A 16,871-nucleotide genomic window follows, 5' to 3' on the forward strand; every position below is an offset into this window, starting at 1 on the left:
CCCTCTGCAGTGTCCGGGAGAGGGCGAGCGCTAGGAGTTGAAGATGTAGTGACTACTGCGCGGGGACAGTAAGCACTCTGCTAGAAGCTGTGGGCTCTGTAGGGTTTTGCAGGGTCTGGGCGCATTGGGGCGGCAAGAAGAGATGACAGCTGCCACACCGGCCTCACTGCTCCGCCTTCTGGAACCCACAGCACCAACCTCTTAGCCTTTCTGCCTGTCTGGCTTCAGATCCAACTTTATAAGGGGTTTAAGGGGGCGGGTACCCAGAATGACTGGGCAGGACCATAAAGGGATCAGGAAGAGAGGTTTCCTTTAGTCATTTGCTGGCCGCTCACCTCTAGGACTCTACATCAAGGAATCAGTGGCAGAAGCAACAGCTTCCCAGCCGCCCCTAGGGGTGAGAGGTTCAGCTCTAACAGAGCCCATTAGATACCCTATGGTGGCCAGTGCGTCGCAGAGAAGGGAACTTTAAGTGGCAAACTTAAGGAAGGTATAGATACCAATGCGCAGGTTTATGTGCACTTAGGAGCTGAGCCTTTCTCTGCCCATTAAGACGCAGATGTTTTGGTCGGTAGAGGTCTTTGTTTCCCAATCTGTAATAACCACGCTCTTGGAGGTATTTTGGTTAGGCATAAATTAAGCCACCAGGGAGCGAACTGGACTGAAAATAAACATCTGTGTAAAAACATGTGCTGAAAGAAAAAAAAAAGAAGATTCGTTTTGTGCAGAGGGCAAATGTCCCCTCCTTTGCGTCAGGTTAGCCCTTTGGAGCTGTGCAATTCCTCTCTGCCCCACTCTGAGATCAGGGCAGGGAAACACGACAGGGTCTCTTCTTCAGTCTTTCTCATTCGGGGCTGGATTCCTTGAAACACCGCTGCCCTTATAGCTCCTGGTTCTATCTAGGTTTTCTCCTAGAGCTCTCTTTCCTCTCACAGTGAGTAAACACCCTCGGCTAACATTTAGGACCTCTAACATGAAACATAAAAATAAAACTGTATTTTAATTTTTCTAATTAAGATACACTGAAAGTTTTTTTAAAGGGTGGAAGAATCCTATTTTCTCTTAAAAACTGACTTGAATTTAGTCCAATGAAAACTTCCTTGGAAGGGAATAGGTAGCTTCTAACTACCCTGGTGAAACTTTGAACATCTAAATGAACTCAGCATCCTCATCCGCTTTCCCCTTTGTCATATATTTACCATAACACCGACAGCGGTTTTACATCATGGTATTTGTTCAGCTTAAAAGTGTAAGATGTTTATGAAGCCATACTTTTCATACAGGACTTTATTTCTAAATACTGAAACTACAACAACAGGTAAAAAAAAACTTTACTCTAAGGAGATACTGTCGTTTAGCTTGCTCTTGATAAATGGAAATAGCAAACAGCCTTGAGGAAGATGCAAGCACCATAGAATGAATTGTAAAGATATACAATTTCACCTTCTGTGAATACATTCCACTGATGGGATGTCTTATTTAGTAAACAAATATACCTCCTAATAATCTGTAACTAAGAATCAAATATATAACAATTGAGCTGTAATATGAATAAATTAATAATATATAAAAAAGAAACGTTAAAAAAGAATAAAATATATTTTCTAAAAGTGCTAGTGTTTCTATACAGGATAAAATCAAGTACCCCATCCTATCGTGCTATGGTTCATTCAAAGTACTTGTTACTTTTCTGACGTTCTTATCCATCAGAACATCATCCTGTGCACGTTTGATCTTCCCCAAGAAGAAACAAAGAATTTGTTTTTCGAAAATTACAATTATTTGCCTAAATGTTCAAAACTTGTTAATTTGGGAGGGTGTCTTTTTTAAAATAATTGGTAGTAATTTGTCATGTTATTTGAAGTCAGTAATATCATTTTTTCTTTGATTTCAAGTGTATTGCTACATATCTTAAAATATTGAGACAAAGCATGGCATGTGTTATTTAGACAATTCTAAAAGTTATTTTTCAGTTTTTGTTTGGTTTTTTGATACAGAGTTTCTTTGTGTAGACTTGGCTGTCATGGACTCTGTAACCCAGGCTGTCCTGGAGCTCACAGAGATCACCCTGTCTCTGCCTCCTAGAGTGCTGGGATTACAGACATGCGCCACTGTGCCTAGCTTGAAGAGTAATTTTAAAGCTAAGCAAAACAAACGAACAAAAAAATCCACTTTCTTTCCTTGCCAGTTTGTGACTGATACATTGTACTATACAGTACAATATTTAACAACTTACACCAATGTCAGCCTGTATTACAGACATGATCTACTTAATGCAAATAGCAAAAGAAAACAAAGGTATATATTTATTGGTTACAAACACAAAAGAAGCTAGTCTAGTAATTAAAATTTGTGGGGAGAATAAAATGAAAGTAAAGCATTTTAATGCCTACACAAAGTCAGTTTTAATGATGAGTCAAATCCCATTACAACAAACACTTTGAAAAGCAAATATCATGCACATATTTACAAGGCCCATTTATCTTAAGCAATGTTTGATCTAATATTTTTCATTCCATGGAAAGTGGTGTGAATAACAAAATTATGGACTTCAGGCTGCAATCAGTTTGATATGATAATCTCTCATATTTAGATGACTGATATAGTCAGCCGGCCTCCCTTCTATTACCTTCAACAATGTATCTCACATACACTCCATGCCTCAATATCCTCTGACTCCACCTAAGTCGAAACGACTATTGCTTCTTTCTTGAGCAAGTCTGAATCTTCCTCACTTACTAGTGTCCTTAACTCTAATTTTGCCTCCATATACAATGAGTTCTCTTACATCAAAAAGTTGGGGTTATTTTACAAACCCATATCGTACCCTAGCTCATCCTGATTAACCCGTGCAGTGTTTCATTTTTGCCTTTAGAATTAAGTCATACTACACTGTACTGATTTCAAAACAGCAGAAAGGCTTCCCCAGTCTAGCCACTGAAGGCTTTCCTTTGTGTGCTGTCCCCTCCTGCCCCACCCCTTCTCCCTGTGACTCTAGCGGTCTTCCTCAGGCATCTTTCTACTGCCCTCTCACTGGCCCAGCTGTCCACTCCACTAGAAACTCCCACCTGTACTTTAAAGGAAGAGTCTTGTCCTGTTGGCCAGATTTAAAGATTTAAAGGTAATTGATTCACAGAGCTTCTTCCTGGCCACCTAAGCTAAAGAAGCTATCTGTAATCTGGAGGCTTTTAAATTTTATTTTTAAGCAAAGTCATAGGCATGCTTCTTCATAAAAGTTTTAGTTTTGCATGAAAAATGAACAGAAAGTTTACAGCTCCTGTGTGCGCTCTTAAACCCTTCACAAATTATCCTTTATACCAGTTTCGTACATCTGCTGCAACAGTTAAACTGATAATCCGCAGTGTTACCCAGATCTACAAATTACTTTAGGGTTCACTCTTTGTGTTATATAGGCTACAGCTTTGGATATGTATAATTCACATCCATATCATACAGATGGTTTCAAGACTCTAATAAATCCTCTGTCTTCTACCTCATCATCCCTCCTCCTTGCTCCCTGAATTCCTTGCAACTATTCATCTTTTAACTCTCTCTAGTATTAATATTTCGAGAATGTCATACAGTTATAATGTATTAATCTTTTGAGACTTAATATCTCATTTAAATTTTATTGCTGAATAATATTCAATTGTATTGCAGTCTGAAGTGCTGCTTCCCCACAAAACATGATAAAGTCTTGATTACTTCAAGTGTTACCTTGTTTGGAGACAGGGTTTTTATAGGGTAACAAGTTCAGGTGATCATTAGGATGCACCTTAATCTGACCATGTTCTAGGAAGGGAACAGATGGATACAGAGACATAGGTACATGGAGAATGAAATCCATGTGGAGACTGTAGTTATTGTGCAATGCTCCAGTGATTGCCAAAGATTTCTAGCAAATCACTGGCCACTGAGAAGGAGACATCAATGCATTCTCCCTTGTAGCCCTCAGATGGAGCTTAAATCACCAAGACCCCAGTTTCGGACTCCCAGACTCAACAATGGTATGAAATTGAACGTCTGGCAGTGAGCAACCCAGGCTGTGTAGTGTTGTCATGGTAACCCCTAGGCACAAGTTCACATCATGTGGAAGTACTACTCTTTGTTTATTAAACTATTAAAGGACATCTCAGTTGCTTCCTAAATTTGACACATGGGAATAAAGCTGCTATAAACATTATGTTTCATAAAAGTTTCTAAATCTTTTGCCTAAACCTAAGAAAATCAATCCCTCGTCTGATTAGTAAGAATTAGTAAGAATCTGTCAGGTGGTCCTCCAGTGTAGATCTTGACGGTGTGTTCTCTAACAGTGGATGAAAGTTTCTTTAACTCTCTACTGTCACCAGCATTTAGGGACAACATTTTGATGTTTAACTACTTAAATCACTTTGTGCTGTATCTCATTGTTTCAAATCTCAATTCTCCAGTGACTTGGATGCCAAGCATATTTTCATATGATTTCTTGCAATTTTTCTTCTTTGATCATTTATTTTTATTACCTTCAGTCCATTTCTTTAATTAAGTCATTTAATTCTTTACTGCTAAGTTTTGTTGGAGAATCATTTGTCTATGCTGCATACTGATCCTTTATTGAATGTGTGCTTTTTAAAGATTTGTGTGCTCTTCCAGAGCTTGCATTTTCATTTTTTATCTATGCATCTCACAAAACAGATGTTTTTAATCTTAATGAGCTCCATAATTTATCAAATTTTATAGATTATGCTTTCAGTGTTAAATCTACTAATTTATTCTTAAATACAAAATTACTTGGATTTTCTTGTGTAGCTTTGCCTTTTGAGCTAAGCCTTTGATTCATTTTGAGTTAATGTTTATGGAAAGGGTAAGATCTATGTCTAAGTACAATTTGGAAGATGTTAATATCTAGTTGCAGAGCACATTTTATTAAAATATCTCTCCTTCCTTCATTAAGCTGCCTTTGTTTCTTTATCAAAATCAGTTCACAATACCTGTGTAAGTTGTTTCTGAGACTTGTAGTTTGCTTTCTTGATTTGTCTACATTTTCATCAACATCATGTTATTTTTCTCAATATATATAAGGACTTTTTAAGCACTTCAAGTTTTATTTTAATGTTTCTGACACATTTGTCTATTGGCTATTCATCACATTTTAATGATAGTATGAATGTTATTTTTATTTTTATATATTTCTGTGATTTTAATATATAAAGCCATCCAGAAATAGCTTTGGAATGAGGGTCTCAATTGATGTTAATGTGGTGAATGAAATTTAATATTTTAAGTTATGAACATGGTTAAATTATTTCGTATGCTTATATGTGTTCATGTATGTACACACATGAATATATCTGAATATAAGTGCTTGTTTTGTTTTGTTTTAACACATGAATCTTGAGGAACATCTGTCAAGTTCCACAAGTTTTATCATTTACATAAATCCTCCTCTCTTTATTCACTTTCCACAGAGAAGATTGATTGTTATTGTGTTTATTAACGTGATATTATTGTGTTTTTTATAGAAAGAACTTACACCTTTCACTAAAGGAAACACTATATTTAACTTGCCTTCTCTTTTATTTAAGCTCTCAGCCTCTTCTTCCAATCTATGATTTATATATAGCCTCTTGCAAAAATATTTTAGGCTCTGATGTGGTTGCATGAACGTTTAATACCAGCATTTTGGAAGCAGATGCAGACATATCCCTGTGAATTACAGACCAGCCAGAGTTATGTAGAGAGACATCGCCTCAAAAATAGAAACAATTAAAGGAAGGAAGAATTAAAGAATGACAGAAAAAAATATAATATCAAATTACATCATATTTTATAATTTTATTAAATAATTGCTGGAGATTGGGCATTCTTAATGAGGTCCTGGGAATGGTACAAATTTCTTGTCCCTTGAACTTAATGAACCAATAAGATAACAGAAGTTGGTAGTAGAGCTCAGACAGTTGAGGACCCAAGGAGCCTTGGCTCATGTTCGCAGATTAGGCACCAGTCTATACTATCAACCTAGAAAATAGGCTGGCACTGGATCAGCAAGAAGCATGGTAGGCACCTCAATGAGCTGCTACTACTCAGCCTTGGGAAACAGGATCCCAAACAGTGCTCAGGTTTATATGTTGAATGTCCTTCAAAGGTTTACCGGTTAAAGGTGTGAACTTCAGTCTGTGGTGCCATCAGAGAATGGAGAACCTTTATGAGTGGGCCTCAGGAAAATAAATTGCTTTATTGTATCTATGTCCTCGGAATATTGAGACCTCAGCTACTTCCTGTTCCTCTTTGCTTCCTGGTCTTTGTGAAATATATTTCATCCAACACACATTCCTGCCATGACCAAATATCTTAAAAGTAACAGAGCCAACTGACCATGAATTGAAGCCTGTGAAACTATGAGCTGAAAGAAGCCTTTCCTCTTTAAAATTTATTTCATGCTGGAATTTTGTCAAGTGAAAGATAGTTGACAACAAGTTGGGTGTTGCTGGGTCTTCCTAGCAACAATCCAGGCCTTTATATAAAATACCCCACCACTCAAATATCAATAATCTTATTTTTAATAATATCAAAATCTTTCTAATTTTATTATTATTAATAAATATTACAATATTATTATTAATACTACAATATTATTATTAATAAAAAGACAAAAGGTTCTGAGAAAACACACAAGCAACAAATAAATACAGGGTCTAAAGAAACGGTTCAGCATTTAAGAGCACTAATTAGACTCCCAGGTTCAGTTTCCAGGAATTCATGGCTCACATGGGTAACTCCAGTTCCAGGACATTCAATGCCTTCTTCCTTTGTCCTTTGGAGACACTGCATGTATAATGTTTATATACATACATATATGCAGCATGCACACGGTGTACATACATACACACAAACTGCACATATAAAATTAAATAAATAAATCTTTAAAGGGGTATAAATACAATAAAGATATTGTATCTTGAGTGTGTAAAGAACTGATTTCAAAGGCATTCAACAAATTAAAAAAATATTTAAACATCTAGAAATAATTTCTAACTCTTAAAGTGTGCATTAGTTTTGATAGCCTAATGACATCTTGTACCACCTTGTTCAACCCCTTTGGACCATGAACATCTCAGTCCAGTACGTCCATGCTACTTACACAATCTGCTCCTTAACTCTCAGCTGTCTGTACTGTCAAAATAGTTTTTATAATATCCCAGCACTTGTGTTCGCACAACCTTCATTGCACGTAATAACCCCAAAGCACGCAGTTGGCCCTGACAGTTCAGATACGACAGAAAGAAGCCAGAAATCATTCCATTTAAGTGCAAAGGTATAAGTCTGTGACTTATAAAATAAATCACCTGCTTAAGTTTCTGATGTTTATAAGAATGAATCCTCTCTGTGAATTTGTGAGCAAAGGAAATTTGTAGTTGTTTTGTTTGTTTCTCTAAAAGGAAAGTAGTGTGAAATAACCTGCAGCATAAGGACATATAGGAACAAAGAGTATGTATTGTATCTGGTATATTCGACTCTTCAGCATCTACTGGGGGTTTGTAGAGCACATCTCCACAGATACTCTATAGTACCATAATGAGACGGGTGCAAGAATTCTAGAAAACTGTTGAAACACCTCCTAGATATGAGCATCTGCATATCCACAAGCACATGTGTGTCCATCAAAGTTAAAAATGCTCTCTTAAAAAAGCAACTGTTCTCAATTTCTGTCCTCTGGGCTTCCACAAAGCAACCCTGGTTTTACAGCTGAGCTGCTGGGCCTTCTCCATCCTCAACTGGGTCCTCTCTCCTTAAATCCAATGAAAGGAGAGCTGGGTTGATTATTCAAAACATGGAGCCAATATAGACCCCTGAATTCTCCCCCTGAAACACCTACACTTTCTGTGCAGAGCCAAAACAGAGAATGGAACAGAGGAACGCTGCAACTTTGTCTCGGAGGGAACTATCAGGAAGCAGTGAGGACAATCCTGGCATTCCATACAAACAAGTATGAGATCTGTACCACAGAGGGATGCTAGAACTGCTTTGGTTTGGCTGGTTAGTTTGGTTTGGTTGCTCGGTTTTGGTTTTGGTTCTTTGAGATAGGGTTTCCTTATATAGCCTTGACTATCCTGGAACTTGCCCTGTAGACCAGGCTGACCTTGAACTCAGAGACCCACCAGCCTCTGCCTCCTGAGTGCTGGGATGAAAGACATCAGACACCATGCCTGGCAGTGGCCAAAGATAAGGCTTGCTTCGAACTAAATGGTCTTCAGTTCCTGGACTCCAGTCTTGGATTCTACTTGTGTTTAGCTGGCCTTTGACACTATCCTCAAAGAAATCTTTGCAAACATGTCCAAGCTGAGGGAGAAAAGCAGCTGGACAAACTCCATAGCCTTGGGCAAAGTCCATGCTAAGCAGGAACCTACACCAGGAGAGAACAACTGTTATATAAACCTCTGACTTTGGGTGTGGCCAATTCTGCCCCCGCCTCAAGCTTTTCAGACATCTTTACTTCAGGACTTTTATTCCTGATCACAGGGACTCAGAGCTGCGTTTCTCCACTATGCATCTCTCTATCATCTGTCCATACCTTTACTAATTTGGCCCCCAAAATGTAGTTGTTTGGATTAAAGTAATTATTAAAGTGGATTTTTGGTAATCAAAAAATATAAACACAACAAACTCATTGGTTATAGACCAATGAGGTACAATAATAAAAAATAACCATGTATTTCACAGAAGACGGTGAATAAGCCTCATGGACATCCAACTTAATCAAAGAAGTTTGACAAGGATCAGCAAGTCTATATTTAGAAAAGAGAACAACCAAAGGAAAATAAAAATCTAAGCCTATGACTATGATAACTATTATTTTTAAGAGCTTCAGGAGTCACTGTTTACAACTATTACTAATTCTAGATGAATAACTTCCAATAACTCCATTGACTAATGTTAAACTTTGGATTTTGGAGTCCTAGCATAATATGTGCCATCTTTAAGATGACTCATTTTCACATACCTTAAATCACTTTCTCAGATCCTTCCCACTTGCATAAACTTACCTCTTTGTCTTTCTATCTGGAAACATGCAATCATTTACCATGAGACATAGGTACTTGATTATTGAGAGAAGTCACTGAAAAGGCAAGTCTTTTAAGTAACTAACAGCATGGTAGTTTGGGGTTTGCTTTTGCATTGAAACCTGTTTTGTGAATTTACCTACCTACTTCATACCCAGTAGGAATTCTGCTATCTCTATGAGAAAGCAAGTCTTGACTTTTATCCTGGAAACCAATTTAGGTGGCAGGTAAATGAGCTTCAGTTTTGACACCTTCATATGTAAGAGATTTGGGTAATTTAAACTTTCCTTTTAAGGCTCTCAGTTTGTATCATCATCAAGCAACGTGTCCATTTCTTGCACCTAAAGTTATTGTACAGCCAGAAGGGACCAGGCAACATCTAGGGTGGACCTGGATGAGGCTTACTTGCTGATCTCAAAGCAGGAGACTGGGCTGCTCTATTATCTGAAGAAGATTGGGCCTGTGCTGGGGCTCAGAGTAGTAGGAGTTAAGCTTGGAGGAGACTAGAGGAAGGAAGGTAGGGATGTTGGCTGACCTCTTTAGCAGTCCTGTCAGCAAAGGCATTTCCCAAAGCTATGTCACTAATAGAGGGCTAGTGACAAAGGGACAGACTCCATGAGTCGGTCAGAGGAGACTCTGGCATAGTCAACTTGGTGGGAGCCAGAAGAGCTGAGTGATGAGCTTCCACCTATGAACCAAGTGTAGTCAGGATGTGAGAGGGGAATTCAAAGGTTGTAGATTTTCTGTAGGTAATGTTTTCAAAAGGTTCTAGGAAGAAATTGGTGAGGGTAGTGGCTTTGGGAAGGAGTATAGCAGGGTTGATAGGGAAACAGGAATCAAGTGAGATATCATCATTTTCTAAAAGGATGATGTGAAAAAGTTGAAGCTTACAAATGAACAAAATAGGGAGGCGCTTGTGCGATAGATTCTTGAGCTAGTGTGGTAAAAGGACAGAGAACAACAGAAAGTGAGCTTAGAGGTCTCCTGGACTAATTGATAGAAAGACTATGGCAGTGCCTGTAGCAAGCTTGGTCACCCCTAACTTCTGAATGTAGATGTTTAGAAAGATAGGCAATAGGGGTAAAGGTGGTTCCTTCCATTTGCTTCAAAGTTCTGCAGAGCTAGGCTCCATTTTTTCAGTAGTATACAGGGGAAAGCATTGGTCATGGTCTTGGAGAGCCAAAACAGAACCCATAGGAATGCCTCTATGAGGTGAGAGAAAGCATGTGTGACAGGACTAATAGGACATCAAAGCTCAGCTAGGAAGCTCTTTGCTGCTTCATAGCCTGGGCAAGCAAGAATAACAATGATGGAATCTAGGTTCTGTGGTACCCAGCCACCTTCAACTATTCATTGTAGTTGGAGGTCTGAGGGATTATAAATACTGTCTGTAATCAAGAGTGAGTTCATGACTATTAGGGTATAACAGAGAGCCTAGGAACTTGACATGAAGAACAGGAAGTTGAGCTTTGGAAGAGAAAACTCTGTATGTCCTTTTTTTCCCTAGAAAGTTAAGAAGTTGAACATTATGTTGTTGTGACAGTGAGAGTGATGAGCTAGTTAGTAGAAGGTCATTTACATATTGGATTGCATGACTGTGAGACAGGTTAAGAGAAAAGAGGTTAGTGGAGATTGCTGGGAGAGGAATCCAAGTAAAATGATATGGTGTCCCTTTCCTCTCAAGTCATGGCAAAGAGACTGTGTAAATCTGTGTATAAAGAAAAAGTGATGGCTACCTATAGATAGACTTTTAACTATCAACCCTTTTTATTTTTAAAGTTTAAATCTAACTTTTATTGCTAAGGACTTTAGAGATTATCTTTAAACCACATCCTAATGGTCTGACAAATCCTGAGTTAAAAAATGTTGTATTTTGAGCAAAAGCTTAAAGGTAGTAAACAAAATTAAGAAAGGAGAAGGCGCATTCAGAGAGCCAAGCATCTGAAGTGATACTTAGGCACTAGTAAACTCTATTGGAAACAATTTACTTCTTGGTTGTCCTTTTTCCTGAGATGCTTTGTTTTGTTCTCCTTCTCCCTGTTACTGTCCAGACTGACTCAGGGAAGAGGCTTTAGAGGAAGCTTTTGAATAAACATGCTTGACTATAGAGCAGGCAGAAGTCCTATCTCCAGAACTAGTTTTTTTTTTTATAGAGAGTATAATAGCATTTGACAATATTTCAATGTTATCCAGGCCCAAAAGACATTTGAATCTCTTAACCCAGTGATCAGAAGGAGAGATTACAGGGAGCAGAGAGCAGAGAAGTTTGAGACATAAGTTTTTGAGAGTAGAAAGTAGAAAACACTTAAAAATAAGGGGATTTTTCAGATCATTTGCTTGTCTGGTGGCAGAAGTTGTCACAGTCTATGAGAACTTGAAAATAGAGAGTGCCATTCTCTGGCCATGGAGGCTGATTATCTAGTTTGTACTGAGCCCAAGCCATTTGCAGTAAGACAGTGTGGATTAATGGAATCTCTGAGTCCAAAGAGGGAAAGAGATTAGAAATGGCAGACAAACAGAGTGATGAGTTAATAAGAGCCTATGGTTAGTTCAGACTTCAGCAACCTAGCAAGAGAGACAGCAGACAGGAAGGGATCCCTTCAGGAGCAGGACAAAGAGGAGGTAGGACAGACTTAGAAAAGAGGTCTGTCCTCATCAATGTACTATTGCTGTGAGGAGACACCCTGACCATGGCAACTCTTATAAAGGAAAACATTTCATTGGAGCTGGCTTACAATTTTAGAGGTTTAGTCCAGTAGCAGCAGAGCAGGAAACATGGTGTGGTGCAGGCAGACATGGTGCTGGAGAAGTAGCTTGAGAGTTCTACATCCTATCCACAGGTTGCAGGAAGAGAGAACTCTGGGTTTGGCATAGGCTTCTGAAACCTCTAAGTGCACCTCCCAGTAATGTACTTCCTCCAACAAGACCACACCCACTTCAGAGGCAGAGCTTCTAATCCCTCCCAAGCAGGGCTACGCATTAATGACCAAGCATTCAGAACTGTAAAGTTATGGGAGCTATTCCCATGTAAACCACCAAAGGACCGTAAACAGAAATTCTCCCAGAAGGAGGACCCTTATCACATAGAAACATAGAAATAAGGAGAGTGACTTGGTAAGGGCCAAATGCCATGGGATAGAATCTTAATCTGAGAGCATCCCGAAAGAAAAGAGACTAATCAGAAAAATGCCCTGAATTACAGTGGAGAGGCATCTTTTTCCACATGATTGGCACCCAGAAGGGTGAAGGGAAGCTGCCTGACCTACCTGCTTGACTTTTGTTGAGTATGTTTCATCAAGCCAGAGAGATAGCAGGCTCTAGCTAGCCAATGAGAGGAAAGAGAGACAGAGCAGGAGCTCTGAGAGGACACTTACCTGAGTAGGCAAGAGAGACAAGTGTGTAGAGTAGATGGAGTAAGAATCAATTGAAGAGATGGACTCAAAATTTTGGAGTCAAATATGGTAGACAGAAGAGTCCAGCATAGACAAATGATCCATACATATCCAAGAAGGCTCAATTAGCAGCTTTGTTCTGTAAGGAGCAGTAGGGCCCTAGGGGAACCAGTGCTCTCCTCTTGGTTTCATGACCAAATGTAAGCAAGAGAACACTTAAACCACTGAAGTAGAATTACTCCATGTTTAGGAAAAAAAGAGATAGGTTCATTGGATATTACATTGCCAGGGTTATCTTTCTTGAGGGGGTGTTGCTGCAGAGAGAAGCAAAACAGTAGGAAAGCAATCAGAATTTAAGTGACAATCAACAGAGTGGGGCATATTAATTTGATACAGCCTGTCTGGATTGACTAGCAATTAGATGCCCTTGACCAAGGTAGTTCATCATTGCAGTAGTTTAAATTAGGTCCTGTTATACAGACTCCACCTATAGGAGATTGCTAATAAAAGCAGAATTTAGTCTTCTGTTTAACAAGTCAGAGTTCTTCTCTTTAGGGCACTGTCACCAGCACTGCCATTTTGAAGGGCCACTTTGGTCATAACACATACACTACAAATCAAACTTTAAAGTGTATCTTTAAAGTTTACATCATGGCACAAAGAACATACAAATTTGACTTAAGACATGTAAAATGAGACGATAGTACACCTCTGGTTCCTGGATGGTTTACTGAGGTTCCTTTTATTTCTCCATAGCACACGAAAATTGTTTGTTGTTTGTAGCTCAGGCAAAGGCTGAAAAATCAAGACATTGTTTTTCATTTGACACACAGAATAAAAGGATTACAGGCCTCCATATCCTTTGCTAGTCTGTGTAAAGAATAATTGCCACATTAACTCCCACTGGAAGATTGATGTTGGGAGATGGAGCAGATTTTAATCGCTGTGCTGGATAGTTTTCTGTTGATTTGACACAATCTAGAGTCATCAGAGTGGAATAAGCCTCATTTCAGAAAATATCTCTATAAGATCTGGTTGTAGGCAAGTTTGTAGGGCATTTTCTTAGTTAATGAGTGATGGGCAGGGCCTAGTCCATTGTGGGTGGTGGCATCCCTGGGCTGGTGGTCCTGGGTCCCATAAGAAAACTGGAAGAGCAAGTTATGAGGAACAAGCCTGTAAACCTCTTTATAGCACCTCCATCAATTCTTGCTTCCAGGTTCCTCTCCTACTTAAGCTCCTGTCTCTGGGCAAAAGACTCAATATTGTGGGTACTGTCTCATATCAGATCAAATTCAGACAAGGTCATAATTTAGTCAAAGACAAGAAAACAATTTAGGATGTTTCTTCAGACTTTGTGTCAGTAACTAGTTTTACAAAAAGACCAGTTAAGTCAGACAACTTGAAATATACTTAATTGAGAAGGCAGGATGAAGAAATAAAACATAATAAACCCTCAATCTGAGTAAATGGATTCATTGAAAACTGTTTTCTAAGATACACCTTGATGAAAAAGGTGGGGGGAGGCGGGAGGGAAGGAAGGGAAGGGGAAACCAATGATCCTGACAGCTGTTCCAAGTTACCAAGAGAAAGAAGCCATCTCTCTTGATAATTCAGATTCACAAATTGATTAAATAAATCGAAAGCTCGAGTCAGAAAATGTCCATGCCATTTATTACCTTTTCGGTTGCTAAATGATTAGTATTAGAATCACAGTGTGGAGAGCGTCCTCTGGAGATAGGCATAAGGACAGAAAAACTGCAGTCAGGGCTGTTTACACAGCATTTTTGTCATCCTATTTCTGTTTGCAAAGTTCCTGTGCCAGTTGGAATGTCTGCGGAGAGAAAAGACAGCCATGCTGCCATAGCATGCCAAGAAATGTGCTTGTCATGGTGTCTTTTGGCTCCCAGAGTCTGGTATAAACTCTGTATACTTCTGTATTTCACAGAGCTTTGCCACAATGTGTACAAAAGTTGGGTAAGACTGTTAGCTGTTTCCCTCCTGTGGAAGTTTGCACGTGCCTTTTGGTACCATAAAGCTAGTCATCAGAGAGAAGGCATTCAGGTCAACTACATCTCAGGAGCCTCTGGGCTCTGTGCCTAAAATGCATGGTGTCCATGGCAATAAGGACCTACCTCCAATTTCTTGAGGGCAACCAGGAGAATAGCAATAGGCCATATGTTTTAGGAATCTCCTGTATAATCCTGACCAACAAGTCAAAAGAGGGCTTGTAGTATCTGGTATTGGAATTTTTATCAGGGGATCTTTGGATCTTGTTAGGAGTATTGTCAGCTGACATGGTAAAAATCTCTCTCTCTCTCTCTCTCTCTCTCTCTCTCTCTCTCTCTCTCTCTCTCTCTCTCTCTCTGTCTGTCTTTATCTCTCATGTACATTTTTATACAGAGACATATGTACATTATAGTTTTTTAGATCAAAAGTTAATAATACGAATCCTTATGAACTTTTCAGACACCTTATTGCTTTACCTTCCTGTTTCCTTCTTTTGTATCTGTCTACCTCCCTCCTCCCTAAAATACCTCCCTTCATGCATTTGCCCAATCAGATCACTTATACCCTACTGCCCCCCTCCCTAAAGTTCCCCCACCCAACACTACACTTTAGTAAGGTATCGTTTTTACTTTTCTGGTTTCTTCACTTACTCCAGAATATTTATGAATATCTGAGTATTTAGAGTTAGGAGCCTTAACTGACAAAGAACTTATGACATTTGTCTTTCCGGATTTGCACTACCTCATTCAGTATGATCTTTTCTAGTTCCATCCACTTACCTGCAAAGTTCATGATTTCACTTTCCTTTACAGATGACTAATGTTCTCCAGTGTACTTGTACCGCATTTTCAGTATCCATTCAGCTGCTGAAGGACATTTAGTTTGTTTCCATTTCTATAAATGCTGTTTCCCAGCAGATGTTCACTGCCTCTGGCTTTTCTAGTCTTTCTGCTCCCTTTCCCTAGCTGACCCCTGGACTTGGGAAGAGGCATGTGTTCCATTTAAAAGATAAGCACTCCGTAGTCTCTCATCCTCTGTGCACTGGCCAGGTGTGCATCTCTGTTTTAGTCACTATCTCCTGCAAAAGGAAGCTTCTCTCCTGAGGGCTGAGAAATGCACTGGCATCAGGGAGTGATGTCTTACTGTGATCATTTAGCAGACAAATATTATTAGGTCCCCCCCAGGAACAGAAGATTTGGCCCAATTAAGGGTGCCCAGAATAAATTACATTTTATGAGGAAGGTGTTAAGTCCAGTTGGAAAATGGTTAGTTATTCCCATAATATTTTTGCCATATGTGAGCATATGTTGTGAAGGTAGTCAGTATTGTAGCTCCCAGGGTTTATGGCTAAGTAAGACTATTGATTACATTTCTTCACTGGTCACTACAAGACTTAACCAATAAAGATGAGGTTTCTTTACCAGCTATACATCTACAGAAAACCACTGTCTAAAATATACAAAGAACTCAAAGAAGTAAAGCTAAGAAACTAAATAAGCCAGTTAAAAATGCAGACACGGCACAAAGCAGACATTTCTCAAAAGAAACACCTATAAAAGTGTTTTAAAATGTTCAGCAACCTTAGCCACCAGGGAACTACAAATCAAAACTACCTTGATACTTTGTCTTGCCTTAGTATGTCTAAGATTAAAAAGAAAAAGTAAAAACAAATATTGTCATAGATGAAGAGAAAGGGGAGAAAACGTATTCACTATCAGCTGGAGAAAGACAATCTCAGGAAATGTGTATTTGTCTACTGTGATGACAAATCAACGCGAAGGCAGCATTTAATGGAGCTTACCATTTCAGAGGGTGAATGACCATGGTCATCATGGTGGGAAGCATGGCAGCAGGTAGGCAGGCATGGCACTAGAGCACTAGCTAAGGGTGACATCACATCCGTAAGCATAAAGCAGAGAGAGGGAAAGGAAAGAAGGGAAATGCTAACTGGGATAACATAGGCTTTTTAAATCTTGAAGCTCACCCCCAGTGACACAAATCCTCAAACAAGGCCACACTCACCATCCTCTCCAAACACTCCCACAAACTACAAGGCAAGCATGAAAATATAGGGGGATGGCCATTCTCTTTCAAATCACAACAGGCAGCCACTATCAAAATCAGTGTGTAGTTTCCTCAAAAAGTTAGAAATGGAGCTACCACATGATCTAGCTACACAACTACTGTGTCTATACCCAAAAGACTTGGTGGTACTAACCCATTTGTGTTTATGGCTGTTCTAATCACAATAGCCAGAAAGGAAAATCAAATGATGAATTGATAATAAAAATGCAGTACATTAGTGCTATGAACTTTCCTCTTAGCGCAGTTTTCATTGTTTCCCATAAGTTTGGTTATGTTGTGAGCTCACTTTCATTGAATTCTAGAATGTCTTTAATTTTTTTATATTTTCCTTGACCCAGTGGTCATT

The 16,871-nt window shown here is 39.0% G+C and overlaps 1 protein-coding gene across 1 annotated transcript in view; it reads left to right on the forward strand.

Annotated features, from left to right (window-relative positions):
- Nucleotides 1-16,871, forward strand: part of TEX47 (testis expressed 47) — a 215,567-nt gene that overhangs the window by 42,586 nt on the left and 156,110 nt on the right. The gene's annotated exons all lie outside the window — the stretch shown is intronic.

Source organism: Acomys minous (assembly GCF_964271855.1).
Source record: "Acomys minous genome assembly, chromosome: 6".
Taxonomy (NCBI): Eukaryota; Metazoa; Chordata; class Mammalia; order Rodentia; family Muridae; genus Acomys; species Acomys minous.